This window comes from Chiloscyllium plagiosum, unplaced genomic scaffold (assembly GCF_037043375.1).
Source record: "Chiloscyllium plagiosum isolate Xiang-an unplaced genomic scaffold, Cpla_swu_hap1 HiC_scaffold_6, whole genome shotgun sequence".
Taxonomy (NCBI): Eukaryota; Metazoa; Chordata; class Chondrichthyes; order Orectolobiformes; family Hemiscylliidae; genus Chiloscyllium; species Chiloscyllium plagiosum.
Genome location: NW_028270144.1, coordinates 93,284,661 through 93,306,400, shown reverse-complemented (window position 1 = coordinate 93,306,400; position 21,740 = coordinate 93,284,661). Strand labels below are relative to the sequence as shown.

Here is a 21,740-nt window from a genome sequence, read left to right as displayed (position 1 = left end):
CCATTACACACGTGCTCTGTGAAAATAAGCGTGCTCACTTACGACAGTTTTATCAGTTCTACCAATCAAAATAATCAAGTGCTGTTTGGCGTCCTCTAGTCACGGAGCTTTATATTCTTTGATCACCAAGGAAATGAAATATGGGCCATAGCAACGACTGCTGAAAATCTGAAGTTTAAAAAAAAATCAGGAAGTCTGACAACATCTGTTGGAGTTTGGAAAAAGAAACTCAGTTGAGGCCTAGAGGCCGACCCTTCACCCCAGCCCTCACTGATGTTATCCTTGTTTAGTGATCGATCATTAATGCTGCTGGTGGTCTGCCTCAGGCTAAGTCAGGGGATAAAAGATATCAGGCTCCACAAGGTCTTCACAAACGCTGCAGATGCAGCACCATGTGGTTACACTTGAATAGGGTTGCAGAGTCTAGATTATCTAAATACAGTAGTTCTGCTCCCCCACACCTGTGGGGGGATAAGTTCCATTACCTACCCCGGAAGCCCGAAACCGTGGATAGGAGCAAACCTATTCATTTCAATGGGATTTTTGGCAGAATTGGAAGAACCAGTCCCTGGTTCTGGAAGTTCCCCTATAATATGTTTGGGCCGCAGGTAACTGAAACTGTGGAAAATGATTCCGCGGATACAGGGGTCGACCTGATCATTACTTCCTGTTTGCGTTTCAAGCACTCATGCTCAGACACACCAGTATGTCAACCCAATGTTCTTCTTTAATGGCTGACTCCCACTGTTCAACTGTTATGCATAAGGAACTAGAGGGTTGGCAGGCATTGACCCCAGAAAACATCAAGGAACACAAAGGGCGTTACAAAGATTGGATAACATTGAACATCTCTTCAATCCTCAGGTGGGATGTAATCAAGATAAAGATTAAGTGGTTCATTATTTTGAAAGGTATTTAGAAGTTAAGAGACAGAGGAAAGTGCCTCAATTCCAAAACAAATTCCAAAAATGATCCTAGTTAAGGGACTTCACTCGTTGCCTCAGAGTCCTCCAATATCTTTTTCTGGTTCAAAGACTGGTCTGTGGACCAAGATGAGATATGCTTGTATTTCTTTTTTCAAAAAGTGAACACAAGCTTAGAATCAGGAGCATGAATGAAGAAGATAGTCAGGTGATAAAGCTTACAAGCTACCTAGCCCCCAGCCACATCACCCTCCCACTTATCTCTCAGTGCCCATGCACCCCGCCTCACCCCAGCACATTCCTGATGAAGGGATCCATCCTGCTCCTCGGATGCTGCCTGACCTGCTGTGGTTTTCCAGCGCCACACTTTTTAACACTAATAGCCTCAAAGGCTGACACATTTGGGATCAGCAAGTTATTTCATATGAGGCTGCACAGCAGGAAACTCACATTCAGCACAGCCTCCCAGGCTTTCCTATTCTCATTCTAGGAGGTTTCCTATGTCAGAAAGAGAGGATCACCTGCTAATTCTGCATGATTTGACAAAGACAACAAGGTACTTGTCAAGTTGTACTTTGGCTGTGAGAGGCTCAAGCAACCTGGACATGCTGAAAGTGTATGAAAGCATATTTAATGTAAGTAGCACAATCAGTATCTTTAAGAAAAGGCGTCATCACTTTTATGCACAAGAAAAGAAGGGTGAAGGAAGAAATTTCAAATGGATAGCTCATTTTGGTACAAAAATTAATCCAAGACTATCACCAGTCAGGGTTAAAATCAACGAGGTAAAAACAATGACTGCAGATGCTGGAAACCAGATTCTGGATCAGTGGTGCTGGAAGAGCACAGCAATTCAGGCAGCATCCGAGGACAGGCAAAATCGACATTTCGGGCAAAAGCCCTTCATCAGGAATAAAGGCAGAGAGCCTGAAGCGTGGAGAGATAAGCTAGAGGAGGGTGGGAGTGGGGATAGAGTAGCATAGAGTACAATAGGTCAGTGGGGGAGGAGATGAAGGTGATAGGTCAGGGAGGAGAGGGTGGAGTGGATAGGTGGAAAAGGAGCTGGGCAGGTCGGACAAGTCCGGACAAGTTAAGGGGACAGTGTTGCTGGAGGTTAGAAACTAGGATGAGGTGGGGGAAGGGGAAATGAGGAAGCTGTTGATATCCACATTGATGCCCTGGGGTCTAAGTGTTCCGAGGCGGAAGATGAGGCGTTCTTCTTCCATGCGTCTGGTGGTGAGGGAGCGGCGGTGGAGGAGGCCCAGCACCTCCATATCCTCGGCAGAGTGGGAGGGGGAGTTGAAATGTTGGGCCACGGGGCGGTTTGGTTGATTGGTGCGGGTGTCTCGGAGATGTTCCCTAAAGCGCTCTGCTAGGAGGCGTCCAGTCTCCCCAATGTAGAGGAGACCGGATCGGGAGCAACGGATACAATAAATGATATTAGTGGATTTGCAGGTAAAACTTTGATGGATGTGGAAGGCACCTTTCGGGCCTTGGATGGAGGTGAGGGAGGAGGTGTGGGCACAGGTTTTACAGTTCCTGCGGTGGCAGGGGAAGGTGCCAGGATGGGAGGGTGGGTCGTAGGGGGGCGTGGACCTGACCAGGTAGTCACAGAGGGAATGGTCTTTGCGGAAGGCGGAGAGGGGTGGGGAGGGAAATATATCCCTGGTGGTGGGGTCTGTTTGGAGGTGGCGGAAATGTCGGCGGATGATTTGGTTTATGCGAAGGTTGGTAGGGTGGAAGGTGAGCACCAGGGGCGTTCTGTCCTTGTTGTGGTTGGAGGGGTTGGGTCTGAGGGCGGAGGTGCGGGATGTGGACGAGATGCGTTGGAGGGCATCTTTAACCACGTGGGAAGGGAAATTGCGGTCTCTAAAGAAGGAGGCCATCTGGTGTGTTCTATGGTGGAACTGGTCCTCCTGGGAGCAGATACGGCGGAGGCGGAGGAATTGGGAATACGGGATGGCATTTTTACAAGAGGTAGGGTGGGAAGAAGTGTAATCCAGGTAGCTGTGGGAGTCGGTGGGTTTGTAGAAAATGTCAATGTCAAGTCGGTCGTCACTGATGGCCTCGGAAACACCATTAGCCATGCGGCTGATGCAGCTACCACCTCCACGCTGATTGATGATGTCACTTCTGCCCCCATCATGGCCACTCCCACAGCCACTTCCGCCCCTCACATCATCGCTGATGCCACACGCTCAGTGACATTCACCACCCCTACTGCCGTGTCTGCCACCACTTCCGCCCCCAGCAGCACCACTCACCTGCATTCTGCTGACACGCCCCCCACAGACCCCACTGTCACTATCCCCACCCCCCAGAACCCCGAGGGGAACACTACCCCTGCTCATGACTCTACCCCCATTCCCCCCACCATCACACCCACTCCAGGTACTGGCTCCGACCCCACTCCCAGCTCTACACCCACACCAGCTCCCAGCCCTGCCGAGTTTTCACCATCCCTCCAGACCTCCCCCTCACTGAGGACGAACGATCAGTCCTCAGCAAAGGACTCACCTTCGTCCCCCTCCGTCCACGCATCAATGAATTTAATACACGCCGTGACATCAAACAATTTTTCCGTCGCCTCCGCCTCCGAGCTTACTTTCACAATCAGGATTCCCGCCCATCTTCCGAGGACCCCTTCGCCCACCTCCAACACACTGCATCCACCTGGACACCCCGCGCTGGCCTATTACCTGCCCTCGACCTCTTCATTTCCAACTGCCGCCGGGACATTAACCGCCTCAACCTGTCGACCCCCCTCCCCCACTCCAACCTCTCACCCTCACAACAGCCCTCCAATCCCTCTGCTCCAATCCCGACCTCACCATCAAGCCAGCGGATAAAGGGGGCGCAGTGGTAGTCTGGCGCACTGACCTCTACATCGCTGAAGCAAACGCCAACTCGAGGACACCTCTTCCTACCGCCCCCTTGACCATGACCCCACCCCCATCACCAAACCATCATCTCCCAGACCATACAGAACCTCATCACCTCAGGAGATCTCCCACCCACAGCTTCCAACCTCATAGTCCGGGAACCCCGCACTGCCCGGTTCTACCTCCTTCCCAAGATCCACAAGCCTGACCACCCTGGCGACCCATTGTCTCAGCATGCTCCTGCCCCACTGAACTCATCTCTACCTACCTCGACACTGTCCTATCCCCCCTAGTCCAGGAACTCCCCACATACGTTCGAGACACCACCCACGCCCTCCACCTCCTCCAAGACTTCCATTTCCCCGGCCCCCAACGCCTCATCTTCACCATGGATATCCAATCCCTCTACACCTCCATCCGCCATGACCAGGGCCTCCAAGCCCTCCGTTTTTTCCTCTCCAGACGTTCCCAAGAGTACCCCTCCACCGACACTCTCATTCGTTTGGCCGAACTGGTCCTCACCCTTAACAATTTCCCCTTTGAATCCTCCCACTTCCTCCAGACCAAAGGGGTAGCCATGGGCACACGTATGGGCTCCAGCTATGCCTGTCTCTTTGTTGGCTACGTAGAGCAGTTGATCTTCCGTAATTACACCGGCACCACTCCCCACCTCTTCCTCCGCTACATTGATGACTGCATTGGCGCCACCTCGTGCTCCCGTGAGGAGGTTGAGCAATTCATCAACATCACCAACACATTCCACCCTGACCTTAAATTTACCTGGACCATCTCTGACACCTCCCTCCCCTTCCTGGACCTCTCCATCTCCATCAGTGACGACCGACTTGACACTGACATTTTCTACAAACCCACCGACTCCCACAGCTACCTGGATTACACCTCTTCCCACCCAACTCTTGCAAAAATGCCATCCCGTATTCCCAATTCCTCCGCCTCCGCCGTATCTGCTCCCAGGAGGACCAGTTCCACCATAGAACACACCAGATGGCCTCCTTCTTTAGAGACCGCAATTTCCCTTCCCATGTGGTTAAAGATGCCCTCCAACGCATCTCGTCCACATCCCGCACCTCCGCCCTCAGACCCAACCCCTCCAATCGCAACAAGGACAGAACGCCCCTGGTGCTCACCTTCCACCCTACCAACCTTCGCATAAACCAAATCATCCGCCGACATTTCCGCCACCTCCAAACAGACCCCACCACCAGGGATATATTTCCCTCCCCACCCCTCTCCGCCTTCCGCAAAGACCGTTCCCTCCGTGACTACCTGGTCAGGTCCACGCCCCCCTACGACCCACCCTCCCATCCTGGCACTTTCCCCTGCCACCGCAGGAACTGTAAAACCTGTGCCCACACCTCCTCCCTCACCTCCATCCAAGGCCCTAAAGGTGCCTTCCACATCCATCAAAGTTTTACTTGCAAATCCACTAATATCATTTATTGTATCCGTTGCTCCCGATGCGGTCTCCTCTACATTGGGGAGACTGGGCGCCTCCTAGCAGAGCGCTTTAGGGAACATCTCCGAGACACCCGCACCAATCAACCAAACCGCCCCGTGGCCCAACATTTCAACTCCCCCTCCCACTCTGCCGAGGATATGGAGGTGCTGGGCCTCCTCCACCGCCGCTCCCTCACCACCAGACGCATGGAAGAAGAACGTCTCATCTTCCGCCTCGGAACACCTAGACCCCAGGGCATCAATGTGGATATCAACAGCTTCCTCATTTCCCCTTCCCCCACCTCATCCTAGTTTCTAACCTCCAGCAACACTGTCCCCTTAACTTGTCCGGACTTGTCCGACCTGCCCAGCTCCTTTTCCACCTATCCACTCCACCCTCTCCTCCCTGACCTATCACCTTCATCTCCTCCCCCACTGACCTATTGTACTCTATGCTACTCTATCCCCACCCCCACCCTCCTCTAGCTTATCTCTCCACGCTTCAGGCTCTCTGCCTTTATTCCTGATGAAGGGCTTTTACCCGAAACGTCGATTTTGCCTGTCCTCGGATGCTGACCTATCACCTTCATCTCCTCCCCCACTGACCTATTGTACTCTATGCTACTCTATCCCAACCCCCACCCTCCTCTAGCTTATCTCTCCACGCTTCAGGCTCTCTGCCTTTATTCCTGATGAAGGGCTTTTACCCGAAACGTCGATTTTGCCTGTCCTCGGATGCTGCCTGAATTGCTGTGCTCTTCCAGCACCACTAATCCAGGATCACCAGTCAGGTCAGGCCTACTCTGGAGCTGTTGAACTATGTATGTCAGACCTATGCCATACCCAGTAGCAAATTCATGCTGGCCTTGTGAGACTCCAGAATAAACTCAAGAGAGTAGATTACAGCCTTAGCAGCTGAGTCTATCTGAAGGGCTTTGATGGAATCTTATGCATATTCATGATGAGCATATTGTCCAAAATAGTATGTAAGGAGAATATCCACAATTAGATCCAACTGCTCTATACTCAGTAGTAGCACTGCTTCAAACAGGTTAAAATTAAAAGCTTGAAGAAGGGCTTATGCCCGAAACGTCGATTCTCCTGCTCCTTGGATGCTACCTGACCTGCTGCGCTTTCCAGCAACGCATTTTTCAGCTCTGATCTCCAGCATCTGCAGTCCTCACTTTCTCCTAAAATGAAAAACTTTCCAATCAAATCTCAAAACAGACAAGGCTGTCTTCTCTCCTGTATTTTGTTTCTGTGTTGTAAGAAAACCTTTTGGATGAGTTCATCAGAAAGATTGCAAGATAAGAGGTGATGATCTCAGATTGTGGAGGCATTCACCCCAAAGCCTTCCTGAACATGGAGCACATTCATGTATTCTGCTCAAATCAGTCTGCAGAATGATGAGCGTATTTGACGAGTTTGAATCTGTCTTATGATGTAGATTAAATGGCAGTACAGGTGAGGCCATGTTCTCAGGGTATTGGGCTGAATGACATCTTGTCTGTTTCACTGGTAGATCAGTTTACTGAAGATGCTGGGAATAAAGTTTGGAGAGACGAGAGCATTCACAAAGAACTTGAACGATCATATAGCTGTAGTAAACCAGTGAATGTGAGAGCGACACTTCAGAGATGAGATGACAGTACATACTCTTGATTTCAGGGCAGCTTTTGACCAAGTATGGCATCAAGGACTCCAAGCAAAACTGAAATCAATGGAAATTGAGATGGGGGTACTGTCTGCTAGTCAAATCATACCTCACAAAGAAGAAGATTGTTATGATTGTTGGAGGTTGATCATCTCAGTCCCAGGACATCTCTTCATGACTTCCTTAATAGTTTCAGAGGCACAGCCATTAATAACTTTCCCTCCATCATAAGGTCAGGAATAGGAAAGTTACTGATAATTGGACCACTACTCTCAGCTCCCAGATACTGAAGCAGTCTGTATCCATTTAAAGCAAGATCTGGTCACATTCAGGCTTGGGCTGATAAGTGGCAAATTACAATCGCACCATACACGTGACAGGTTATGACCTTCTTCAAAAAGAGAGAGTCTAACTATCGCCCCTTGACACTACCATCATTAAATCCTACACTAGCAACATCCTAGGGTACCAGTGACCAGACAGTGAATTGGCTACAGGAAGGTTGGAATTCTTTGGTGATAAAATCACTTCTTGTCTCCTCAAAGCCTGTTCATCATCTATAAGGTACAAGTCAGGAATATGGTGGAATACTCCACACTTGACTGGGAGGATGCAAATCTATTAACTCTCACGAAGCTTGACACCATCCAAGACAAAGCTCGATCAGCAATCTATCTGCCGTCTTCAGTGTTCATCCTCCTACCAATAATAATTAGTGGTAGCCATGTGTACCATCTAAAAGTCGCACTGCAGTAAATCACTTTCAACAGTATCATCCAAATCCACAAATTCCATCACCAAGAAGGATAAAGGCTAGAAAGAGTGGGACCACCACTATCTACAGTTCCCTTTCAATCATACAGCATCCTGTCTTTGAAGTATATAATTGTTCCTTCTCTGTTTCTGGGTCAAAATCCCTTCCGAAGGGAATTTGTTCCTAAGAGCACTGTGGGTGTTCCTACAACAATGGACTACAATGGTTCAAGACATCAGCTCACCAGAACCTTCTAAAGACTAATTAGGGATGGGCAAGATATGCTGGACTGACTGTTAAGGTTCACATCATACAAGAAACAAACAAAACTAGATCTTAGCTACGAGATGCTCAGTTGCTGTATGTGGAAAAAATCTGGCACAAAATTAGTCCTGAAATATGCATTTTCAAGGAATATCGTGAAAGAATGGTATTTGTCAAGGTTCATCCTTAAGATACCAGTCTGTACTCAGCAAACTATTCCAGAGATGGCACACTGAGATAAACATCTACTGCGGCTAGAACAGCATCAACATCAACAAAAAACACTCTTTAGTATTCCAGTGTAAGTAGATATCCATGGCCAAGTGTTGCAAACTGGCACAAATCTGAGCGATACAATGAAGCGTAGAGTACCTGGAAAGGTACAGTTTAGAGATCCGGCTACTGTCCTCCAAGATGCTTTGGTAATTGTAAAACCCCTAGAGGTATATACATCAGGAAATAGATTTTTAAAAGTAAGTGTAGAAGCAGTCTGCATTGTAAGTGGAGTGAGGTGCCCTTGAGGGTCATGTACTATATTTAAATTAATTGATTTGTATTGCACTGTGCAAACTGCTACATTTGAATTAAATAGAATCTAAACAGGGATGAGGAAATTCAGCTATATGGAAAGTCTGGAATTCTGAAACTTCTCCCCTTGAGATGGGAAGAGTAAGATTTGATATGAGGTTTTCGGGATCATGAGGGGTCTAGACGAGTTGATATAGAACATAGAACAGTACACCACAGGACTAGGCCCTTTGGGTCCACCGTGTCTGTGTCTGGATTTTAACCACATCTCCTTATTCCTTACAAAAGAAAGGTGGAAAGGCAAAGGACACCAATTTAACATGAAGAAGAAGCAACAGTGACAGGAATGAAACCTTTTTAAGCAGCAAGTGGTTAGCATCTGGAATGCAATGACTGATTGTGTTGGGGAAGCAGGTTTAGTGAATGATTTCAGAAGAGAATTAATTAATTGTTTCAGCAAAAGTACTTGCAGGGCTAGAGAAAAAAAGTTGTTTGGCAGGTATTATGTACGAGACAAAACTCCTCAAAATATATTAAGAAGGTATTCTGCACCCTAACTTTTATTTTATTTTGAGGCAAGTATAAGGCGCTGTGCTCCAGATGTGATTCAGTTGGTCCACCACTTGGCTTAAAGCAAACACACACTTTACTCTTACAACACAGTTAAAATGCAAACAAAAAAGAGGATTGGCATAACTTTAACTCTATTGAAATACTTAATACAATAATATGTTATTTAACTACTAATCGTCAACCATTTCAATATAGAAGCATCTCAACACAGCGTCAGTAAAGACAAATTTAGCAAAATAGATATTGCTCACGTGCTATCTCGACTCCAGGCTAGGAGAAAGCAGCAATGAAAGAAATAACCTAGCAGCAGAGAGAGAATTCAAGCTTTCTACTGTAACAGAGAGAAAGAGAGCTGTATCTATCAGTTTCCCCAAACTAACCAATTCCCCAACTGAAAGCAAAACCCTGGGTCTATGTGAGTGTGACTCCACCCCTCATGCTTCATTTATCTTACTTTAAAAATCACATTTAGGAAGCTCAGAGCTGTTTACCAGTTGCTTCTGAGACAGACACGTTGACACCATGGTGTCAACACCCTTCTTCAAGAGAAACAGGACAGAACATCTCTTGAAGGCACAGTATTGTCACACAAGTGTAGATGTGTTACTCTTCCAGAGAGCTAGCAAATATACAATAGATCAAATGGCCTTCTGTGGGTCATCATTTCTTTAATTCTATTGTAATTTCATGTACAAGTTCAATTAATAAAGTATATTATGGTAGAAAATGGACCAAAATTGGCAATCGTATTCTCTTAAATCCTCAAACTGTACACAGTAAGTATCTCAAAAACAGACTCAGTTTCCCCAGTAGATTGCCATGCTTATTCTGTACATCTGTTGACCAAAGATAAACACAGTTAGCCATTTTGAACATGTATTAGAATGTAGTTACAACACCCTGCATGGCTTTGTAATTACAGTTCACAGAATTAGTTGGCAGCAGATAGTGACAATCCTGGTTGTCCAAAAGCATCTAGAAATGTTTTATGATGTTAAAGGCTCTTATAAATACAAGAGGAATACATGGTCTGGGTTCAGGTCCAACTCAAGATCTTGCTGTAAAGTGATGTATTTGTAATGCAGTCAGCTTGTAAATCCTTCAAATGTACTTCACTGGGAGATGGTAAGAATGGGAGACGTCCCTAATCAGCCACGAGATGGAAAGCAATTGGAGCTTCTACCATCTTTATCCATATCTCCAGGCCACAGTATGTTGCCAAAGCATTTGATTGAAGAGTTGATGTGGATCAGATTGGTGCCAATAACATGGAGTTTGAATCCTCATTTTGGCTGGGGTGAATTCAGGTCTTTCCTTGTCTTACCTGTGGTAGAGGTTGTAGCACTTAGGGTTTGACCTAGCTTTGGGGAGAGAACTGAAGAAGTGAAATCCTGCAACTTTAGGAATCTTTTAAAGTAATTTGGTTTCTTTTATATAACAAGAGAAAGAAGGTTAATTTTTTCCTGATAACTTCTGAGAACAAAAGGTAGTGCACACTATAGTGTTACCTGGTAATTTGAAAACATCGTTGTCAAAAATAGTAAGAAAGTTAAACACAAACACAGCTGACGAGGATGAGAAAAGCCATGTCTTTATACTTTGTAATAGAATCTCAATGTTTACAGCAGCTGTCTTTCTTTATGTATAAACTGAGAATTCAAAACAGTTATTGTTGGTTGAATTGCTGAGAGAACTCCAATGCTTCCATTTTAATATTGCCATGCACCTTTTCTGTCCAACTGAATAGGTACGTAAATGGAGAATTGGTTCATCAGATAAGCAGCATGTTCAACACTAAAGCAATGATTGCCATATGGTAACATTTTCCGAACACTGCACTAACCATCCTTGTTTATGTGTCCAACAGGAATAGGGATTGAACATATGCCTCCTGATAGAGATTCCAGCACTACACCAATGTTGGTGACCTGAATGAAAATGACACTATGGTTTAAATGCTGATCACAGAAACCTTTCATCCTTGCTACACTCGGTAACTGTATTTCCCTGGCCATATCCTTCACCAAAAGAATTTTAACCTTTCTGTTCATACAGGATGTCAGAAACTTTCTTGAGCAATTCACACTTCTGTATACTTCAAGAAAAGCTAGAAAGAAGCACAGGAAAAGTACAAACAGGAAAGACATGATTTACAGTAAGTGCCCTACCAGGCTTTGAGAGCTTTGTGATTTTCAAAACTCAGTGGTAACATAATCACTTCTCAGTGGGAAAACAGTGCAGTCCAGACAAAGTACTGTCCTAAAGCTGTCATATGAGGTGTAAAAATACTGCCTCGTCTGCTCCTCTTGTTGGAGGTAATTTAATGATACGGGGTGAGTTCTTAATATCTTAATTCATATTTATCCCTCAAGTAACAACACAATTATCTAGTCCATTGCCCTACTCGTGTTTTCAAGACTTTGCCAAATTGGCTGCTGGATTTCTCTCAGTACAACAGTGACTATGATTCAAAAGTACTTCGTTAACTGTAAAATGCTTAGTTTTGTATTATGGAATTTGGATGTGTTCTCCATGACAAAAGCCATAAATTACAAATTTCCTAGGCCCTGAGCTAAGAGCCATATATCAATTTAACAACATAATGCAGCTAGCGTAGAGCTTTACATGATGGAATGTCAAGCTGTGTACATAATTCCAGAGAACCCTCAATATACATGAGTCTTATTTATTTATTTATTTTAGCTGTATGTCTTTGTTGGGCAAAATATAGGGAACTTTGCTTGATACTTGATCGATGCTACACTGGTCTTGGGAGCACTCAGTCTTCACTTTGTGCAGTAAATTTCCATCAAACTACCATCGCCTCCTTGATTTGTGCAAAGATTAATACATTCACCTCTAAATGAAGCTGTCACTTGATGATACTATTATCATGTTTAAAAGTTATTGAGTTTGGTTTGGAAAATTGGGCAATTAATTATGGAATATTAGAGAATACATTCAGAAATATTATGCTGCAATTTATTTACTGTGTTTCTTAGATGCTCCCTTCATCTCTTGAAAGCTCCAGTATTTGTTTGTGGAGAGTTTGATGGGATTTAACATTTGTGGCAAAACCTCCTCCCTCATACCTCTGAAAACTGTTAACTTGCATTAGCAGGCCAAGAAAGGAAGTAGAGCCAAACTAGACCCTTTCTCAACCAATACTCACAAGAAGATAGCTATCAGCATGAGTCATACAACAATGATCAGGCGGTAATTTTCAGTTTTCTCAGGGTTGGATGGGGAAGGAAGAAACTAAGGATTATGGGTTGACTGCAGTTTGTATATTTTCAATTCAGAAAGCAATGGAAAAGAAAATGGAGCATGGTATGTTACATTGGGCCAATCCATTACTACTAATTTTCCATCCATTGCTGCAAATTATAATTATCAGGAGTAAGAATCCAATTTCTCCCTCTGTGGGTGATAAAGCCAATTGTAGAATCCCACTTGCTGAGTTCAGCAATGAAATGCAGTCCTGATTGTCTCGCAAATACTGTTTACTCTTCAAGAATTCAAAATTCCATTTGTACAGAATAACATGCATTTGCTAACTTTGCAGACTGATGAGTTTAATGTTCTAATTTTTTTAAATTTCATCAAAAATGATGCCATTTAACTGGTACTATTTTGTGAGCTAGCTAATTAGTGTGTTATCCTGAAAGAATGACAAATCTTTTGATTTCATGGACCGTTTAAATGCATGAAATGGAGCCAGGGTCTTCTATGAAGCTCTAACTCAATGTTTAAATATATTTTAAATATATTTTAAGTTACATAGAAGGTTTATTCCCCAGGGTGGGGGAGTCCAAAACTAGAGGCTATAAGTCTAAAGTGAGAGGGGAAAGATTTAAAAGGGACCTAAGGGGCAACTTTTTCATGCAAATGGTCGTGTGTGTATGGAATGAGCTGCTCGAGGAAGTGGTGGAGGCTGGGCACAATGACAACATTTAAAAGGTATCTGGGTGGGTATATGAATAGGAAGAGTTCAGAGGGATATGGGCCAAATACAGGCAAATGGGACTAGATTCATCTAGGATATGTGGTTGACATGGATGAGTTGGATCGGAAGGTCTGTTTCTGTGTTGTATATCTCTATGGCTCTATAATTCTATGACTAAATATTAGTTTTGGTGTTCTCACGTTGGATTTATCTAACAGAAGTAGCATTAACTTTCAGTATAATTTTAAAAAGTTTGATTCTAATAATTATTTTCAAAAATCTCATACTTGTTTCCAAATCCTTATCTCTGGGATCTTCTCCAGCCTTACAGCTCCCCAAGATATCTGCTTTCAGCCAATTTGGACTATGTCAGCATTCCCAATTTTGAATGCTCCCCATTGGTAGTGATATATTCAACTGTTAAGGTCCTAACAGTGGAATTCCCTCCCTATATTTCATTAAGATCTTAAACCTCTCGTCTAAGCTTTAATTTATCTGGCTTGTAATTGTATATAACTTAACGTTAAATTTTGCTTGATAGTGCTGGCAATGAACCATTGGATGCTTTACAGTATTAAAAGTGCTATATAGATGCAAATTGTTTTGTTGTTTAGTGAGTAAAATATATAAGCACATTAGAAATTTCTTGTGCTTCAGACTTTGAGATGAGATTGTCAGGATGTTTGAATAGAATGTAATCCTGTATTTAGAGGGACCTACAAGTTCTTTATTTAATTTTTCTTTGTGTTTATAAACAATTTATTTAAATCATAGAATCCTTACAGTGTGGAAGAATGCTGGGTAATGCAACATCACTTGTATATGTTTAAATGTTAAATACTGCTTTCAAGCATATAGGCATGCCACTTCTCATAAATGTGTCATGAGAGATAAGATTTCTAAGCTAAATTCAGCCTCTCACATAATCTCACACAAGATCTCTTTGAATGCAAGATTTTACATTTTCTTTCTCCAGTAAAGATCTGCTCATGTGAACTGACTGGGAAGAAGCTGGAAATTAGGCCTACCAAAGCACGTTTCTGTGTTGAGCCTGGGACTGGTTACATATTCTTCCATGAGAGAGCTCCATGGTGAATATAAACAACCCACCCACACAACACACACACAATACCCACACAAAAGAATGGCACTAAACCTTCCAGGAGAGGCTCACATTTGTGTGAGCAGGCCCAAATGACTAGATATCTCAGTTCCCCCCCCCCGCACAGGGTTCTAAATTAAGCATTAAGCTCCTTATTTGTCAATGTAAAATGCTGGTCTTAGGCAGGAACTCTTGATGCTAAATGTGTCCTGCCTCAATTTCAGATTGGATATTCTTTTAGACGACGGAATGTTGGTTCCTGACATTGCTACAGCCAAATAGGAGTAATATAATTGTTGTAAAGAGTGTTAATCTATTCAAGATTAAAAATGTCACTATTTTGAGTTCATTAAATAACTGTCAGTCTATATGGTTGAGGTTTAGTAAATAGTTAGCAACTCATGATATTTATGTCAAATCTCCTAATGTTTAAAGGCAATTTGGCTAAGTACATGAATAAGAAATGTTTGGAAGTATATGGCCAAGCACAGGTAGGTGGGGCTAGTTTAGTTTGGGATTATTGTTGGTATGGATGAGTTGTACAGAAAGGTCTGTTTCCGTGCAGTATTACTCTATGACTCTAAGATTTATAAGAAGACCGTGTAATTGACAACCTGTGAATTTAACATAAGAGCAAAGGAAATAGGAACAGGCATCGGCGATGTTGTCCTTGGACTTTGCCATTCAATGAGACCACTCTTACATTATTCAGAAAGAAGCACAAGATATCAATAGAAGATCTTACAATGTTTATTTGCTATAACATAACAAATTTAATTAAATGTTTCAACCTGAGATAAAATCCAAAACTCTAATTATGAGTTTTGATGCGATGCTGTTCAGATGATATATCCTTTATTATTTTGAATAGAGTTCACTGAAGTTATTAAAACATAGGGGCCCAACAAAAACAATCATTAGCTTCTACATTTCAGGATGTAAATATAGGTGAAGGAGCAACACATCTGGTTTTAAATTGAACATCAAAGCATATTCATGATGCATAATCTTTCTTGCAAAATTGAAATTAATTGTCTGAAAACATTTCCTTACAAATTGAAGATTGGTGCTAAAATATTCATACTGAGAGGCTAAGATTCCACAGATTTTGCAAAAACAACCATTGGCATGTGGAGTGTTTGTTCAAAACATAAGTTTAATTACCAAAGAGATGCCTTATCAGTTCTTCTTTCCTGTTTCCTTACAGCTTGTGAGCTGCAAAACCCAACACTACAGAATCCATTGTCTGTTTTTGCCCCAAAAAACTTTATTAGTAAATTATCTATAAATGCATTACCAAACAGTTCAAGTTGGACAATACAGAAAATAAAATAAAAGCTATCAAATTTTAAATTGGAACATTGTGCTGTTAGGTGCCTTCACCCACATGTTATAGACCAGACCAGACCCCATCAAAATATATTAAGAAGATATTCTAGATGCTAACTTTTTCTTATTTTAAAGGTGAGTATAAGACATTACATTGCAGATGCAATTCAATTGATCAAACTACTCATTACTAAAATAAAATACATTTTATTTTAATACTACCAATAAAATACAGACAAAATAAAATAAAAGAATGAGCATAACTGTAACTCTGAATGCTTAAGAAAATAATAGATATATTCCTATTAATTAACTGTTCCAATACAGTAACATCCCATAAACACACCCTTAGCAAAGATAAATTCAGTAAAATAGATTATCTCACGTGCAATTCTAGCAGCAGGAAGTGTACCCCAACTTATAGCTGTAACAGAGAGAGGAATGAGAGCTTCCACATCCAGCTTCAAGATCCCTGCAATGCAGAAACCTAAAACTAAAACTCCTGACTCTATGGGAGCTTGACCTCACCCAGTCAGGCTGCTTTTATTGCTCCAACTTTTAAAAAACCCAAGCCTTCACAAGCTGTTTACTTTAATGGATTTGAGCAGACTGTTCAGTGCCTCTGTCTCAACCTTTCTTCATTAAACAAAATCCAGGACAAAATTCACCTGTCCTGTATCGTCACATGTCCAAAATTGGACATTTATTAAATATGACAAGAAGTTATTTGCATTCCAATATGAGCTATGAGAGTTCTAAAAGTTAACAGACCCTCAGAATATTATGGCAGAAAGGCCTTAGACAGTGGCCTTTCATTACTATGCCTTCAATGTATGCCTCAGCATGTAGTCCTGAACCTTGGAATGTACCACTCTAGAACACTCCATCGAGAACAACTCTTTGCACTGGAGAATCAAAAAGTTTCAGGCAGACCAAATAATGTATTTCACTGATTTGATGGTCTACTAGTTGGCAGTTGCTGTCTATATCGGTTTATGTATCCCAGGGAACACGCCATGAAGCACAGTCTCCTGCATCACAAAGCATCTCAGGATAAACCACTGTATCTCTCTCTAGACTATTTTTGCAAAGGTATTTTCCAGAAGGAGATGTAGATGGCCTTTTCATTACCACAGCCATCTCAAGGGCAGAATGAGGTGGCATAGAGAGTGGGGTGTGCATGCATCGTTTTAGTACTTTGTTGTTTCATATGATAATATGAAACTGGTACCTGCCCCACTCACACCCACTTCATCTTGATGAGGGTGTTAACATTAGCAATACAAGTCCATATCAGAGGTATGCAGTGTACACAGATAATTGCATCAGTATCTAACGTTAATTTGTTGCTAGTACTAGTAATTTGAATCTTGCTGCTCCAGTTATTGTACTTTCCTAAATGTACAACAGAATATGGAGTCGCCTCCACCAGTGTGATTTAAAGAAGCAATGTTCTCAAAGAAAAGACCAAGCGAAAAAGTGGCCTTATTCTCATAGGATCTTCCAGGAACACTGTTACTACCCAGACTAATAGTAGGTTTGTGTATTTTGCTTGCAGTTTACAAAGGAGATGCAAACAGAAACATTTGCAATAGCATTAATGATTTAATAATACAAATAGAAATTACTAGGTTTCCTCTAATAATGGTTAAGAATTACAGAATAATTAAATTTTGGAAATATGCATCAGGTTATTTGATTTTAAGAAGAGCTAGGCAAAATAGAGAAGGAATTGGAGTGGCCCCGATAATGATGACTGGTATAAAGACAGTGGAGAGAAGGGATCTTAGCTCAGAAAATCAAGATGGAGAAATACTTTGCATGGAGTTAAGAAACAACAAGGGGAAACAAAACACTGTTGGGAGTAGTCTACAGGCTGTTTATCTGTAATTACAATAGCAGGAAGAACATTGATGAAGAAATTGGAAATGAAAGGAGGTGTGCAACATCACAGAGTAGGGAATGTCAGATTGTGTCGGGTTGAGGTGGGTATCGGATGTCAAGCTAGGGAAACTGTTAAGTCAGGGGCTGGTATCAGGTCAGAGTAAGGTTGGGATAGGGACTTTCAAGAGAGGATGGAGTTGTCAGGTTAGGTGGGAGGTACTCGGCCTGGGGATGTCAGTGGGCCGCAGGGATGAAGTGAGGCAGGGCAGTTGTGATTTAGGTTTTTAATTGTTTCATGTATTCTGGGCAACCATTAAGTTTCAGTGAATCGGGACCATTGGCTGTCTCTAATTTTAAATCTCCAATGTTTTTGGAGGGTTCCAGACACAAAGGAATTGCTCATCAGAATTTTCAATGTTTTTCATTATCTAACAGATAATAGTGAGGACCCAGAATTAAGTCATTGGACACAAAACAGTCTCTCTCCACAGATGCTGCCATACTTGCTGAGTTTCTCCAGTAATTTCTGCTTTTACTTCAGATGGCCAGCATCCATTGTATTTTGTGTTTCTTCAACAGAACTGTGATCGATTTCTGAAAAGCCTTCCAGTTGAGCCAAGGATTCTTGAAGGATGTTGTCCCTGACCTTCCTGGGGAGTTATGACTTCAAAATGCTGTTTACAGTCGTTTAATTGCTGCTTTTTAACTTTTGATGAAAACTTTTGATGCCTTCAATGCAAACTCAATCACAGGGCAATACTGTGTGGGGAATTCTTCCAGACATTAGATGTCTAAGAAGATTTTTAATTCTCACGCCTTTCAGGATCTGTTGTATTTCCAAAACAATAATTGTATTCCAACTAGTGTTCTTCATGGTGCTGTTGAGATAACACATCAGTCTGTCTGTTTTTTCGGTCTGAAGTGAATCGATAAGAATCTGCCATGTGACTTCTGACAGCATTTTTAAAAATACTGTGACTATTTTAGAACAGTGCGTTTGTTGTGAGTGCTATCGTCAGGTAGAGAAACAAGTATACATGCTCAAGAACACAGTGTTGCAGTGTTGTCATGACCCAGTTACAGGGCACAGGAGCTGTTCGTGGTGCTACCGATGTAATTACACAAGTACGTACTGCTGCTGATTATACTGAATTCTGAGGGGCTTGATTCGAGCTCAGGCCAGATTTCTTAGTAACTTAAACAGGAATCAAGGTGCTTCTTCTTCCTTAGCAGCCACTTTCCCCTTGTCCCACCTGGGGTGGATTGGCATGAGGAGCCAGAATGGACTATGAGAAAAAGCTGAGGCACCACTAAGTAATAAACGCATAACTGATTACTCTGAAATAAAAATGGGAAATCTGCATATGAACTGGCATTGATGTGACTTACACGTGGAACATGATAGCACCAACAGAGAACTTGGAGGCAGATTCCAAAGACTTGTGACAAGCTGATGATTCTGGCCCAATCTGTATATGCACCAACAGCCATTTTATCAGCCATTTGGATGTTCAGAGTAATAATAATCCATTCAAATTAATCTTCTTTATAAAATATAGAACATAATTACATATTTGTGATAGTACGTTGTTCTTCATTGTTTCTTCTTCTGTCTCTTTTACTCAATCCCAAAGCCTGTCAGGAGTGTAATGGAATGCTCTCCACTTTCCTGGGTTAGTGCGGCTACAACAACACTCAAGAAACTTGACAGTACCCAAGACACAGAAGCTGCTTGATCGGTACCTCATCTGCCACTTTAAATATTTATTCCATCCACCACCAGCACAAAATGGCAGCAGAGTGTGCCAACCACAAGATGTATGACAGCAACTCATGAAGGCTCCTCCAAATCCACAACCTCTAGGAATTAGGTAGACAAGGGTAGTAGATGCATGAGATCATCAGCAAGTTTTCCTCCAAGCCGCACACTATCCTGGTTTGGAACCAATTACCATTCCTTCACTGTCACTGGGTCAAAATTTTGGATCTTTCTCTTATTAACACTGTGGCTGTGCTGACACCCCATGGACTGCAGCAGTTCAGTGAAGTGACTCACCAGTACTAGAACATAGAACATAGAAGAATACAGCGCAGTACAGGCCCTTGGGCCCTCGATGTTGCGCCGATCCAAGCCCACCTAAACTACACTAACCCACTATCCTCCATATACCTATCCAATGCCCTCTTAAATGCCCATAAAGAGGGAGAGTCCACCACTGTTACTGGCAGGGCATTCCATGAACTAACGACTCGCTGAGTGAAGAACCTACCCCTAACATCAGTCCTATATCTACCCCCCCTTAATTTAAAGCTATGCCCCCTTGTAATACCCGACTCAATACGCGGGAAAAGGTTCATACTGTCGACCCTATCTAACCCCCTAATCATCTTGTACACCTCAATCAAGTCACCCCTAAACCTTCTTTTCTCTAGTGAAAACAGCCCCAAGTGCCTCAGTCTTTCCTCATACGATTTTCCTTCCATACCAGGCAACATCCTGGTAAACCTCCTCTGCACCCGTTCCAATGCCTCCACATCCTTCCTATAGTATGGCGACCAAAACTGCACACAATATTCCAGATGCGGCCGTACCAGAGTCTTATACAACTGCATCATGACCTCAGGACTCCGGAACTCAATTCCTCTACCAATAAAAGCCAGTACGCCATATGCCTTCCTCACCGCACTATTTACCTGGGTGGCAACTTTCAGAGATCTGTGTACATGGACACCAAGATCCCTCTGCTCATCCACACTACCAAGTATCCGACCATTAGCCCAGTACCCCATCTTTTTGTTATTCTTCCCAAAGTGAATCACCTCGCACTTAGCTACATTGAATTCCATCTGCCACCTTTCTGCCCAGCTCTGCAGCTTCTCTATATCCTGCTGTAACCTGCCACATGCTTCCTCACTGTCAACAACTCCTCCGACTTTCGTGTCATCCGCAAACTTGCTCACCCAACCTTCTAACCCCTCTTCCAGGTCATTTATAAAAATTACTATGTCAAGGGCAATAGGGATAGAAAGTATATGCTGACCTGGACAGTGTCCATATCCAGTGAACATAGTCATTTAAAAATAAATTATGATCATCATTTACTGAATTTGAAAATCCTCTCAGTATGATTTTGACAACTGTAAAAACCCTTTCCTCTTTTACATATTTGCATTTACTACCCTTGTCTATCTATTTGTAGCAAGTTATGCAATAATTCTTTGATTGTTTGTTGCTTTTCTGCCATCAAATGTTTGAATGAGGTTTTCTAATTTAGCATAATGAATTCATTCTCATACTTACATAGTTAAAAATCATACAATACCATGTTATAGTCCAACAGTTTTATTTGGAAGCACTAGCTTTTGGAGCGCTGCTCCTTCATCAGGTGGTTGTGGAGAATAAAATTGTAAGACACAGAATTTATTCTCCACAACCACCTGATGAAGGAGCTGTGGTCCGAAAGCTAGTACTTCCAAATAAACCTGTTGGACTATAATCTGGTGTTGTGTGATTTTTAACTTTGTACACCCCAGTCCAACACTGGCGTCTCCAAATCGTACTTACATAGTTTGCTTTGTTTGGACATAACTAATTACTTTTGGAACTTAATAAGAAACTCTATCATGTTATGATCACTTTTTAAATTATTTGTCCATGGCTAGAGACTCCTTTACTACAAGGCTACTAATTAGGCCTTCCTTATTTAACAATACTAAATCTAAAATATCCTGTTCCTGAGTTGCCTTTTTTGACACACTATCTTAAATAAATCTTGCATAAGTTCCATGAGCTTGTACTTGACCCTATTACTGCTCAATTAATAACCCTCCCTCCTCTTGTCAGGCCTGCTCTGTTCCACACCCTAACATGTCATTATCCTGACCCAATACTTCTCCCCCACCCTGTCCCTCAGCTTGTTGGACCCAAAACACCTTGCCCGTCCATACAAACTCTCTAGCCGACTCAACACCAACACCACAACCAACAGCCCTCAACCCAACCCAACACAGGCCTCTCTCCCATTAATAGACTTACGTGGCTACTTATTCACCGGCCACCCTATCTCCTAAGCCACATAGCTACCTCCCTCCATCCCCACACCAACCTACCTTTCCCTTCAAACGTAGTGATCTTCAACAATAAAAACAGAAATTGCTAGAAAAGCTCAGCAGGACTGGCAGCATCTGTGGAGAGAAATCAAAGTTAACATTTTGAGTTGAGCCACCCTTCCTCAGAACTCTACAGCATCTGCAGTTTTTTCGATTTTTATGTAGTAATCTTCAAATTATCTCCAGTCCCACCTGCAAATACTTACAAAAATAAAAGAGGAAGGCAACGACTAGAAAGATGATACAGCAGGGAGGGCTTTAGGTTCCTGGACACTGGGACTGACTCTGGGGAGGAGGGCTCCTGTACAAGCCAAATGGAGTTGCATCTAAACA

General features: G+C 42.7%; 1 long non-coding RNA gene across 3 annotated transcripts; it reads left to right on the top strand.

The window, feature by feature from the left end:
• The first annotated feature begins 2 nt into the window (after positions 1-2).
• Positions 3-18,991, top strand: LOC122550785 (uncharacterized). 3 transcript variants are annotated; one of them, XR_015757450.1, is made up of 3 exons: positions 3-864; positions 11,092-11,191; positions 17,877-18,991. It is a non-coding gene; the product is annotated as an uncharacterized LOC122550785 (long non-coding RNA). The 3 variants fall into 3 exon arrangements; XR_015757448.1 differs by lacking the exon at positions 3-864 and adding an exon at positions 16,824-16,946 and having other exon boundaries at positions 10,417-11,191; XR_015757449.1 differs by lacking the exon at positions 3-864 and adding an exon at positions 16,824-16,950 and having other exon boundaries at positions 10,417-11,191.
• Positions 18,992-21,740: the final 2,749 nt, after the last annotated feature.